The sequence below is a fragment of the Cupressus sempervirens genome, chromosome 2, assembly GCF_028749045.1.
Source record: "Cupressus sempervirens isolate cs-2001-9-10 chromosome 2, ASM2874904v1, whole genome shotgun sequence".
In the NCBI taxonomy this organism is placed as follows: domain Eukaryota; kingdom Viridiplantae; phylum Streptophyta; class Pinopsida; order Cupressales; family Cupressaceae; genus Cupressus; species Cupressus sempervirens.
The window spans coordinates 429,103,152-429,116,526 of record NC_143119.1 but is presented as its reverse complement, the minus strand read 5'-3'; positions in this window follow the sequence as shown (position 1 = coordinate 429,116,526).

Genomic DNA, 13,375 nt, shown 5'->3' with positions numbered 1-13,375 from the left:
AAATCAACAAGTTTTAGTGACTTCCGAGTTACATAAAATGAATGTCAAGTTGGATTGAGGAACATAGCTATAGTCAGGAGCCAAGTTACAAACAGAAGCTAAGAGTCATTCTAATTCTGAGATTAGTATACATAAAAGAGATGTTAAACTACCTAATAAAGAAGTAAATAGTGATTTAGAAGTTGACATACCTAATGAGGAAAATAGAGCAAAACCAAGAATGTCAAAGTATGTCAAAAGACATCACCATGCTAAACAAATAATTGGAGACAAAGATGCTAGACCAATAACAAGGAACAAGCTGAGAAATTATACATGTTTGTTGAGCATGCATGAACCTAAGAAAATGAAGGGTGCCTTAAAAAATGTGGACTAGAGTAAATTCATGAAAGACGAGATTAAACAGATTGAGCAGAACAAGACATGAACTCTAGTTCCCAGACCAGAGGACAAAAATGTGTTAGGAACCAAGTGGGTGTATAGAAACAAGTTAGATGAAAATGGTGAAGTCACAAGGAATAAGGCAAGATTAGTTTGCAAGGGGTATGCACAAGAAGAAGGAATATACTATAGAGAAACATTTGCCCCTATTGCAGGATTGGAAGGAGTAAGAACTCTAGTTGCTCACTCTGCATACAAAGGTTTCAAAGTTTATCAAATTGATGTCAAGTCAACATTCCTGAATGACATATTAGAAGAAGAGGTTTAGATAGAAAAACTAGAAGCATTTTTTGATGCTAACAACAAGAACATGGTATGTAGACTGCATAAAGCTTTATATGGTTTAAAGCAAACCCAAAGAGCATGGTATGAAAGGCTTCACAATTATCTTGTGAAGATTGGACTTGAAAGGATTGATGATAACAATAATTTGTACTTGAAGATAGAAGGAGGTAAAGGTATTTTATTAGCTGAAATTTTGGTTGATGGTATCATATTTGGAGGTCAAGATGGATTATGTAAGGCATTTGCAAATGAAATGAAGAAATAATTTGAGATGTCTATGTTTGGAGAGATCAAGTTCTTTGTTGGTTTGCAAGTATATTAGATGAAATATGGTATATACATTACTCAGTCTAAGTATGTGAAGGAAATATTAAAAATTTTTGGATTAAAAGATTCAAAACTAGTTAGCACACCTATGGTGACAAGACACAAATTTTCAAAGATTGAAGATTCAATTGATGTGAATCAAATATTGTATAGGTCTATGATTGGAAAATTGCAATATGTAGTATATAGTAGACTTGACGTTGCATTATTTATTGGAATTGTTGTAAGATTCTCTGCTAATCCTAAGGAGAATCATTTGATGGTTGTTAGGAGAATTATGAGATATCTAAAAGAAACAGAAGACTATGGCCTATACTAAAATAAAAATGAAAATTTTGAGTTGAAAGCCTACACTGATGTTGATTGGGCTAGAAACATTGATGAAAGAAAGGGCACAAGTGGATGAGAATTTTTCTTAGGAAAGAGATTGGTCACCTGTACTAGCAAGAAACAAAATTGCATATCTCAATCTACTGCTAAAGCTGAATATGTGGTTGCTATAGTAAATTATACAAATATTGTATGGATCAAATAACTACTCAAAGGTATGAAGGAGGAAATCACTGAACTGATGGTACTTTATTGTGGTAATACAAGTGTTATAAATATATCAAAGAACCTTGTGATGCACACAAAGACTAAGCACATTGCAATCAAGTATCATTACTTGAGGGAGTTAGTTCAAGACAAAGAAGTGAAGATGAAATATGTGAATACAAAAGAGAAGACAACTAATATCTTCACAAAAGCTTTACCTAAGGATGCTCATGAGTATCTAAGAGGTAAATTTGGGGTGATATCCGTATCTAAAGCTACTTAAGAAGCATGAGTAGTGCCTTGCATCAACCAAGTTGAATGTTGTATCTTATAACTTGATGCAGTGGATATTACTTTAGGAGCTACCTAAAGTAATCAAAGAGATGGAATAGAAGATTAGTCACAAGTTGGGTGATAGAGGGAGAATCTAAAATTGTTAACATTTGCATGTTGAGATGACAAGTCTTTGGCATTTTTGTCAAAGAGGGAGAAATAAAGAATACCAAACAAAGTGAGAAAGAGGGAGAAATACTTTATAAGAAGAAAGAAATATGAAATATCTACTCAGAGGGAGATATACTCCTGAGGGAGAAATAAGTATAGAAAGAGAAAGTCAGAAGGAGAACCTTTGCAAGATGATAGCTAAAGGGAATTATAAAGAAGACTTAGATTGTCTATTGATCATAATAGAATTGTGTAGCCTATACAAAAGATGAAAGTTGTTGATAGAGGAGAGATTTCAATACAAGGAAATCTTTTCTTTTTGTTATTGGTTTTCCATCAATGCCAAAGAGGGAGATTTTTTATATGAGATTGTTTTGAAGTAAAGAAGCTATAATGGAACAATCTTTGTTTTGTCACTGATGTCAAACCTTCTATTTTCTAGTAAGATAACTGCTTAGTTGATTTGAGTACTATCATTTGTTTGATTGATGAAGGGGATTTGATCAAATGAGATAACAAGAGCACCTAGAGGAAAGGTTGAGTTATGGTATGAAAAAGGAGTACAAAGATCAATTAAGAGAATGATGATATAGTGTATTATTTATTTACTTAAGGCTGCAAGGGTTGGATACGTTGATTAACTCTAGAAGAACAAGTAAGAAGAATTGTGTTTGCCAATCTTGACCGAGTGCACAGTAGGTGCCAAAAAAAGTTAGTGCAAGCTAAGTAGAAAATTAGTTGGAGCTGAACAAAAGGAAAATTTAGTATATGTCAAGTGAACATAGTGTAAGCTGAGTAAATTTTATTTGGTGTCGAGCATCAGTAGAATTTAGTGTTTGCTAAGTAAACTAGTGTAAGATGAGTGGAAGAACAGTATGGAAGTTGAGTGACAACATATTGATGTCAAGTGCTAGTATTCATGTTAAATTGTAGATATGACAAACCTAAGACAACTCTCTTATTTTCTTGAATTATGAGAAGTGTGTGGGAGATAACTATGATGAACTGGTGGCACAAAATTCAAGGTAAACTATTTTGTGGCACATTTAAGGAAGATTGAGGAAGAAGTTTCTAGAGGAACCAAATGAAAAAGTGGGTAGATTCATTGTATCCTACCTAATCCTACCTAACCCTAAAATGGATGATTGTGGTAAAGCTACAAAAGATCTTAAATCTCTATTTATAGACAGAGCTAGCTAGAAGTGAAGGTTTTCATGTGTGAGAACCTAAGGAAGACAAGGAGTCTAAGGTATTTGTTGGAAGCATGAATGTTGATGATACTTCTATGGGGGAGCATTGTAGAAATATGATTAGATCATTATCATGATAATATGTTTCATTCATGACTGTGTTTGTCATTGATGTCAACATAGCAATTTTTTGTGGTATTTGATAGAAGAACAATGATAAAGATCAAGTTGGTACGGACAAATTGTTGAGCATTTTTACTAAGAGAGGTTAAAGAGAGATAGTACTAAGTGTCTAGTATATGTAGCTAACCTTGCAAGCATAAGATATTAAGTCTAGAATAAGTTATGCAAGGTTTGGTGAAGACTATTCTGAGATAGAGTTTATCGAAGCATGTTCTGGTAAACTTTTTATATCTCTTAGCAGAGCTGTTATTCTGAGAAGCAAGGTTAAAGGCATGTAGAAGACATGTTGGAGATGATTTAGCTAATATCCTCATCATAATATTACACATATGGAATTTATTCAAGTTACGAGGTGACTGATTGATGTTATAGCTAAGTATAATGTGTTCTTAATGAGGTCCTATAATAATTAATTGAGAAGGTGTAATAGCCAACTTAGGGTATTGTTTTATGGATTTGATATAAAGGAAGGACATTTTCCTTTATTATGTATGGATGTATGAATGATTTCAAGAAACATTAAGAGAAAAATAGAAGAGAAACAAAGTTGATATGCGAGGATAAGTAGAGCAAAGCAAAGTTGGAGAGAACTTCATTGCCAAGGTTTTATTTCGAGATTCAAGGTTTGATATTTAGATCCAAGGTTCATGACCTAGTCTACAAGGTCTAACAGTGATTAGTCTAGTTGACAGGACAAAGGAAAGAGGTTAAAGAATAGTACGAACAAGTATTCTACAAGGAATAGTTGAGAGATCAGTTAGATAGTGAAGTTCAGTGGTCTTGCCCCATAAGTTGTTTGGATAGTGGGTCCTTCTACCTTCTATAACTCCTAACAGGGACTCTTATGTACTAAATGTGTTTATAGAATCCTAATAGGGTCCATCCAATAACAAGTTATATATATATATATATATATATATATATATATATATTTGTGGGCATCATTTCCACCAAGGTTTTCCCTCTGATCAAAGGTTTCCCTAGTTAACAAATTTTGTGTAAGTGTATGTGCATCTTGTTATGGTTGTTGTTTACTTTGATTAGATGGTTAAGATTAATTAAGGTTGATATTTTTTTTAATTGGATAATTGAGTACCCCCTCCCCCCCCCCCCCCACCCCCAAGTTATCTTGGTGGACTATTATTTCTAACAATTGGTATCAGAGCATCAGGTCCTTGAAGATAAAGTTTAACAACTTTGGGAGATCCATGGTGAACATATTCAGAAAGGATAGTCCAAAGTTTGATGGAACAAATTATGAAAATTGGAGGGAAAAGATGAAGACACATCTGCTATGTATGGGTCTAGGATATTGGATCTTGACAAAATCAAAAAAGACAATTATTGTCGAAAGTGCATTGGAAACTTGTACTTAGGATGAGAGAGAACTTTTCATGTGTGACATGAGAGCTAGAGAAGCACTATTGTCTGTAATTTCTAAAATTGAGTACAACTAGGTAAAAACACTTGATACTTCTCATAAGATTTGGAAAGTTGTGGAAATTTTTTTTGAAGGTGATGAAAATTCTAAGAAATTGAGGCTACAAAGCTGGATTTGTGCATTTTGAGATGCTAAAATGATGGAAGATGAATTTATAAGAACATATGTTGGTATAATATCTAAAATTACTATAGGTATCAAATCTTAAGGAGGAACCAAGGAAGATGATGAGGTGATCTAGAAGATATTGAAGAGCTTAATGCCACTATTTAAGCAAGCAATTCAAATGATACAATTGTTGATCTCTTGTACCAAATATTTCACCAAGGAAACATTACTTGGGAGACTTGAAGTAATTGAGAATGAACTTAGACAGTCCAAAGAATTTTCTAGAATAGAGACAACTTTCATTTCCCTAAACATCGACCTAATCTATCAAGGAGCACAAGTGATAGAGGATATTTCGCTAGCAGTAGAAGATCTAATGAGGATAGAAAGATAGAAGCAGTAGCCCTTCTAGTAAGAAGAGAAAAAGATGGTAAGAAAATACTTAAATGTTGGACTTGTAATGAGTTTGGTCATTATACATCTAAGAGTCCTAAAAGAGAGAAAAAATATAAAGAAATGTTCAAATCTAGAAGAGATAGAGATTGTTTGTATGCCAATGAAGAAGATGATTCTGATGAACAAGCAATAAGTGCTAGTGATAATGAAATAGGATTTGTAGCTATTAAAGAAGAAAGTCTAGAGAAAATGGCTTTGATATCACAAGTTGAAAAGAAATCTGATTGGATAATTGACTATGGTTATTTACATTATATGACTGGTGATATGAACAAGCATGTTGACTTTAAAAGTTATGATGGAGGTATTGTCAGAGTTGGAAACAATGTAGCTTGCCATGTAAAAGGTATTGGATCTATAACTCTTGATGTTAAGACTAATGCTGAGGATGTATATTTTGTTGATGGTTTGAAACACAATCTTTTGAGTGTTGGACAATTAGTGGATAGAGGTTACCAATTGTAGTTCATAGAGAATACATGCATGATCAGTGACAAAGATGGGAAGGTAATTGGAACAAGAACTAGATCTAGAGGTAATGTATTTTAGCTGAGTCCTATTGAGATGACATGTTTGGTTGCAAAGGTAGATGATAGTTGGTTATGACATAAGAGATTTTGTCATATAAACTTTGACAACATTTTGAAAACTAGTAGTATGTTTGCAGAGATATGCCTAAGATTGTAAAGCCTACTAACACCATTTGCAAGGAGTGTGTATTGGCAAAGCATACTAGATCTTCTTTTCCCAGCAAGAAGTTTACCACTACAAAAAATTTGGAGATTGTACAGACAGATCTTAGTGGTCCTACAAAGACTAAAGGAGTCTATGGTGAAAGGTACTTCATGATTATTGTTGATGAATTTTCTAGAATGATGTGGGTTGCATTTCTTAAAGAAAAATTTGAGGCATTTGACAAGTTCAAGATATTCAAGAATAGAGTTGAGAATGAATTAGGTATGAAGATTAAATATTTAAGATCAGATAGAGGAGGAGAGTTTACTTCAAATGAGTTTAACATCTTTTGTGAAGCTAATGGAATCAAAAGACAATTTTTAGCTCCTAGAACCTTCTAACAAAATGGCATTGCAGAAAGAAGAAATAGGTCAGTAACAAAAGTAGCAAGAACAATGTTAGCTAAGAATGATGTATCCAAGATTTTTTAGAGAGAAACTATGAAAAAAAATCTACACTATGAACAAAGTGCAAGTTAGGAAAGACAGAAACAAGACCTCTTATGAACTATGGTTTGGTCACTCACCTACAGTTAAGTATTTCAAAATTTTTGGAAGCAAATGTTATATCAAAAGAGATTACGATGTTGGTAAATTTGATGCTAGAAGTGATGAAGGTATGTTTCTTGGTTATTCATTGAAAAGTAGAGCTTTTAGATGTTATAAAATGAGAACTAAGACTATTTTTGAAAGTGCAAATGTAAGAGTTGATGAGAAATTTAGAATACAAGAAAGAATAGTTGACTACAATTCTAATGATGAGAATGTTGTTGTTACTAAACCAAGGAATAATGAAGTATTATTTGAGACTAACAATAATTTGCAAAATGAAGGAGAGCTAATGTATGAACAAAGTTCAGAACCAAAAAAAAAGCTAAGAGTTGAGATAACAACTCATACTTCTAGTAAGAATATGAATAAGAATCATCCACCAGAGCAGATCATCAACAACAGAGATAAATGTGTGATGACAAGAAGAAGAATCAATAAAGAACTATGTCTGATATCTCAAGTAGAACCAAAGAATGTAGATGACGCATGTAAAGATGACTATTCGATGCAAGCTATGAAAGAAGAATTGGATTAGATAGTGGAGAATGAGACATAGGAATTGGTCCATAGACTAGCAGACAAGAATGTGGTAGGAACAAAATGGGTATTCAAGAACAAGATGAATGAACAAGGTGAAGTTGTAAGGAACAAAGAAAGATTGGTATGTAAAGGTTACTCATAACAAGAAGGAATAGAATATGATGAAATGTATGCTCTTGTGGTAAGAATTATAGTAGTAAGGTTATTCTTAGCCTATGTAGCACATAAGAAATTCAGTGTATCAGATGGATGTCAAGTTAGCATTTCTGAATGGAGAATTTGAAGAAGAGGTATACATAGAATAGGTTGAAGGTTTTCCTCTAATATATGAAAAGGACATGGTATGTAGATTGAAGAAAGAATTGTATGGCTTAAAAAAAGCACCCAAAATTTGGTATGCAAGGTTGGACAAGCATTTGACAAAACTTGGATTTAGCAAAGTTATGGCAGACAATAATCTATATTGGAAAGAAATAGATGATGGATTGATGATTTTGGTAATATTTTTTGATGTTTTAATATTTGGAGGAAATGATGATGAAAGTGACAAGTTTGTAGAAGAAATAAAGTAGGAATTTGAAATGAGTATGATAGGAGAGATGAATACTTCCTAGGATAATAGATTGTACAGGATAAAGGAGTCTTTATTTCTCATACTAAGTATTTGAAAGATCTATTGAAAAGGTTTGGTTTGGAAACATGTAAACCATTTGGAACACCTATGATAACTAAAAATAAGTCTACAAAGGATGAGATGCCTACTGTTGAGAAAAAGAAGTATAGATCTATGATTGAAGGATTATAATATTTGACTCACACAAGGCCAGATATAGAAAATATTGTTGGAATTGTTGCAAAATTTCAAACTAATCCTAGAGAAGCACATTATGTAGTAGTTAAAAGGATATTTAGATATCTAAAGGGAACACCAGAGTTCAGATTATGGTATGAGAGATCTAATGATTTCACTTTATATGCTTATACTGATGTTGTATGGGTAGGCAGTATGGATGATAGAAAGAGCACCAGTGTTGGAGCTTTCTTTCTTGGAGGAAGATTAGTTTCTTAGTTAAGCAAGAAGCAGGACTTTATCTCATAGAGTATAGTAGAGGTAGAATATGTTACAACAAAAAATAATTGTAATCAAGTTTTTTGGATGAAGCAGATGCTGAAGGATATAAGGATAGAATTTAGTGAACCTGTTGTCATACATTGTGATAACACAAGCATAGAGAAAATGTCTAAGAATCCAGTGTTACATTCTAAGAATAATCACATTTCTATAAATTATCACATGTTGAGAGATAAAGTTGTAGAAAAGGAAATTAGATTGGAGTATGTAAGCACCTAAGAGTAGATTGTAGATATTTTCACCAAGCCTCTTCCTAAAGAGACTTTTGAGTATTTGCGAGGTATGTTAGGGGTTATTCCCCTACCTACATTAGAGTAGATGATGCAAGAGTGCATTAGTCCAATGTTACAGAGCACTATTGTTTGTCTATACTAAATATTGTTGCTTCCTATATGGGGGAGTATCTGAGATGGACAGAGTCATCTAGGACTCTTGATGAATGTTGTTTTGAACATTGTCTTTGGACAGTTGAGCAAGTTAGAGACAGTTGTTGTAGAGATAGATGGTTGCTAAAACTTTTTACATTGATGTCAATGGGGGAGATATTACAACATGAAAAATAGTTTGATATAGAGTACATTAAGGTATATCAATGGGGGAGAATGATTAATGAAGAGGATTTGAAAAGAAGGATAATAGTCTTTAACTGTTGGTATTGTTGGAACTAGAACGTCTATGTTTCCATCAATGCAAAAGGGGGAGATTATTGAAAGCATGAATATTGATGATACTTCTATGGGGGAGTATTATAGAAACATGATTAGATCAGTATCATAATGATTTGTTACATTCATGATTGTGTTTGTCATTGATGTCAACATAGCAATTTTTTGTGGTATCTAACAGAAAAACAATGGTAAAGATCAAGTTGGTACATACAAATCATTGAGCATTTTCACTAAGAGAGGTTAAAGAGAGATACTACTAAGTGTCTAGTATATGCAGCTAACCTTAGAAGCATAAGATATTAAGTCTAGAAGAAGTTATGCAAGTTTTGGTGAAGACTGTTTTGAGATAGAGTTTACATAAGCATGTTTTAGTAAACTTGTTATATCTCTTAGCAGAGTTGTTTTTCTAAGAAGCAAGGTTAAAGGCATGTAGAAGACCCATTGGAGATGATATAGCTAAGCTCAATCATCATAATATTACATGTATGGGAAGTTGTTCAAGTTACAAGGTGACTGATTGATGTTATCGCTAAGTATGATATGTTCTTAATGAGGTCTTATAATAATAATTAAGAAGGTGTAATAGCCGATCCAAGGAATTATTTTACGGATTCAGTATAAAGGAAGGACATTTTCCTTTGTTATGTATGGATGTATGAATGATTGCAAAAAGCACAAAGAGCATAATAGAAGTGAAAAAAAGTTGATATGCGAGGATAAGTAGAGCATAGCAAAGTTGCAGAGAGCTTCATTACTGAGGTTTTATTTTGAAATTCAAGGTTTGATATTTGGATCAAGGTTCATGAATAGCTCTACAAGGTCTAACAGTGATTGGTTTGATTGACAAGACAAAGAAAAGAGGTTAAAGCATAGTACAAACAAGTATTCTACATGGAATAGTTGAGAGATTAGTTGGACAGTGAAGTTCAATGGGTCCTTCTGCTTTCTACAACTCTTAACAGGGTTGGCACAACTCCTAACAGGGTTGAAATCTCCTAACAAGAATTCAAAGTCTCCTAATAGGGACTCTTATGTACTCAATGTGTTTATAGAATCCTAATAGGGTCCATCCTCTAACAAGGAATATATATAGCAATATATCTTTGTGGGCATCATTCCCACCAGAATTTTCCCTTTGATCAAGGGTGTCCCTAGTTAACAAATCAAGTGTAATTGTGTATGTGCATCTTTTTATGGTTGTTATTTACTTTGGTTGGATGGTTAAGACTAAGGTTGATAAATGTTTTAATTGGATAACTGATTCACCCAACCCCCCTCTCAGTTATCTTGGTGGACTATTATTTCTAACAGTATTGCTTCATTCAGTGGCTAAATAGAAGAGATTGTAATTGGCATGCAAAGCAAGAAGGCTTAAGAATATGAATTCTTGAAGGGTGAACAAGCTATCGAAGCTGAAGTGTGTGAAAGACAAGTAGAATGGAGGACTGAAATAGAGATCTATAATCTGCAAGTGAGTTGTAATTTGTTATCAAATTAAGCCTTACTGTTACTTTCTAATCAGTGTATCAGTTTAGGGTAAATACTTTGGATTAAGGTTGACCTAATAGTCATTTGTAAATATTTTAACTGGGTGACATTCCATGTGAGTGATCTAAATTCCTCTAACAAAGCTCGCTCCTAAGAGGGTGATTAAAATCCTCTAATCAAGTCACATTTAACAGTGTGTATTTTAACCTTTAACAAGGTTGACCTTTCACAGGCAATCACTTCATAAGAGTGAGAATTAGTAGCATGTTACTAGTGGTTTTTTCCAAATTGGGTTTCCATGTAAAATCCTTGTGTCAAATGTGTTATTGAATATGTTATGTTTCATGTTTACATTTCGGCAAAGTTGTTTTGAACTAGGACAATAACCTATAAAGTTTAAGTATTGTATGATCTAACAGATGCATGCATAATAAGTTTTTATGGATATGGGTCTACTAAGCATTGAAAAGTTTTATTTTTACATCTGGACCTTGGATAAATAATTCATCCCCCCCCCACCCCCCACCCCGCCCACCCCCCCCCCCCGCCCTAAAGTTATTCTACAGAATTTCAACACACCATAAAAATTATTTTTGCAATGATTGATATATTGTAATGTGTTTTTTCTTAGACCTTTTTAAACCTCACTATCCATGTATGAAAAACTATCCAATAATGATGTTGACCTTTTGAAAAAATAATCTATTATTGTTCTATCAGTGCCATATATTTCTAGTTACCTCATGAATAAAATCTAAGACATGTCTATTAGTTTGTCTCTGACAACAACCAATAGAGAAAGGCTATTGTTATCTACAATATTTACATTCCATCAGGACATTCTAAGTATTGGATATAATATCTACAAAATAACTAAGAAAATATTATGTACTTCCAATTGTACTTTAATATCAATATATAGACATAGATGCTTTATCAATCATGTAGTTTTTGTAAATTACTCATTTAAAAAGGAACATGAACCAAAATAATGCAAATTTACTAGCTCATCATAACTTATGAAATTTATAGAGCATATTTTTTAAGCTTAGTGGCTATTGTTATCTGTAATATTTACATTCCATCAGGACATTCTAAGTATTGGATATAATATCTACAAAATAACTAAGAAAATATTGTGTATTTCCAATTGTGCTTTAATATCAACATAGACATATATGTTTTATCACTCGTGTAGTTTTTGTAAATCACTCATTTAAAAAGGAACACAATCCAAAATAATACAAGTTTACCAGCTCATTATCCCTATGAAATTTATAAAGCATATTTTTGAAGCCTAGTGCACTTGATTAATAATTTTGAACCTAGATAGGAGAGATTTCATAGTTTGAATGTTGCTAAACTCAAAACCAAAATGGAAGGAATTTTTGTTGTCCTTCTTGATAACCTCTATAGAATGAGGTACATCTTTGATCAAATGTCTCACTATCTTTATGTTACCCATGTGTAGATAGAGAATTGGGTAGGAGAGTTTGAAAACTAAATGCAAATTAAATTAGAGTTGCATTTGTTACTGTCACTCGTATTGTCGAGAGTGAGAGAGGAATCCGAGAACTACAACAAAAAATAAAATGGAATTATTAACTTTTGGGGAGATCCACACCAATCACTTGAAGCATCACCACTTCAGGGGTGTCTATTAAGCCCATTTAGATAAGTTTTTTTTAATATGACAATGATAGTGATTAATCATTAACAACATTTTTCATTATTAATATATATAAAATAAAATAAAATTTTCATATATTTATACACACACACACACTTAATTGACAGATTTCTAATTTATAATAATAAAATAATTAATTTTTTAAATAATTATTTATTTGTGAAAAAATATTTATTCATATAATTAATTATTGCTTTTTTATTTTTTTTGAAACTAAAGTCTACTTATCTCAATCTACAATTTAATTGCTTTTACCTATTTTTCTTAGTTCAATGCACATTATGGGATTTATTATAAAGATAAGGTTAAAAAATTGATCATTTAAAAGTTTCTTTGAAACCAACTTAAAGATGTCTTAATAACCATACACTACAAACACCTCAAAACTATAAAGATACCAATAAAGTCATAGTGCTCTAATTAAAAACTATAAATTCTAACAAGTAAAAGTGCAATTACACATATATTGATAACAAATATATTAATAAACTTTTAATTTTACAGTTTTATTCTTTATTTTAGATGAACAATAAGTAGAATAATTGAAACATGGGTTGTAATCCTCCCAAACACTTATTTGACTTATTTTATTTTATCATTAATCCACTATTTCATTTTTTCTAAACAAATGCACTTGCTCAGGTCTCTTATTAAAAAAGAATTAGTAGAGAGTATTTGTTTTCCATTATATCTCTCAATGTCACAAGAAGAAACATGTTATACCAAAGACAAAGAAGATAATGAAAGATACATTTTATAACAAGAATGGTACAAGATAATCCCTATATCATTAAATAAATATGCCAAGCTTATGGGTTCAATGTTTGGCTTCAACGATGAATATAATACTTCATGCCAATAATTATGTCTATGGAGAACAATTGTTTACCTTTTTTGGGCTTCAACTAAGGAAGAAGAAGAATTAGAAGACACTAAAAACTCATCGCAATTCTCCTCCATTATTAATAATAAGTCTACAAATTTGTGTTCCACTTTGCCTCCTATCTAGCATTAAAGCCTACTACAAATCCACTTATGATACTTTCACAATATTGTAAATACTTTTCCATTTGTTGTCCATCTGAATAATCAGCAATATTAACATTGTTAAATGATGGGTATAGACCTGCACTCAACCTCAAATATTCAACCATGCCTT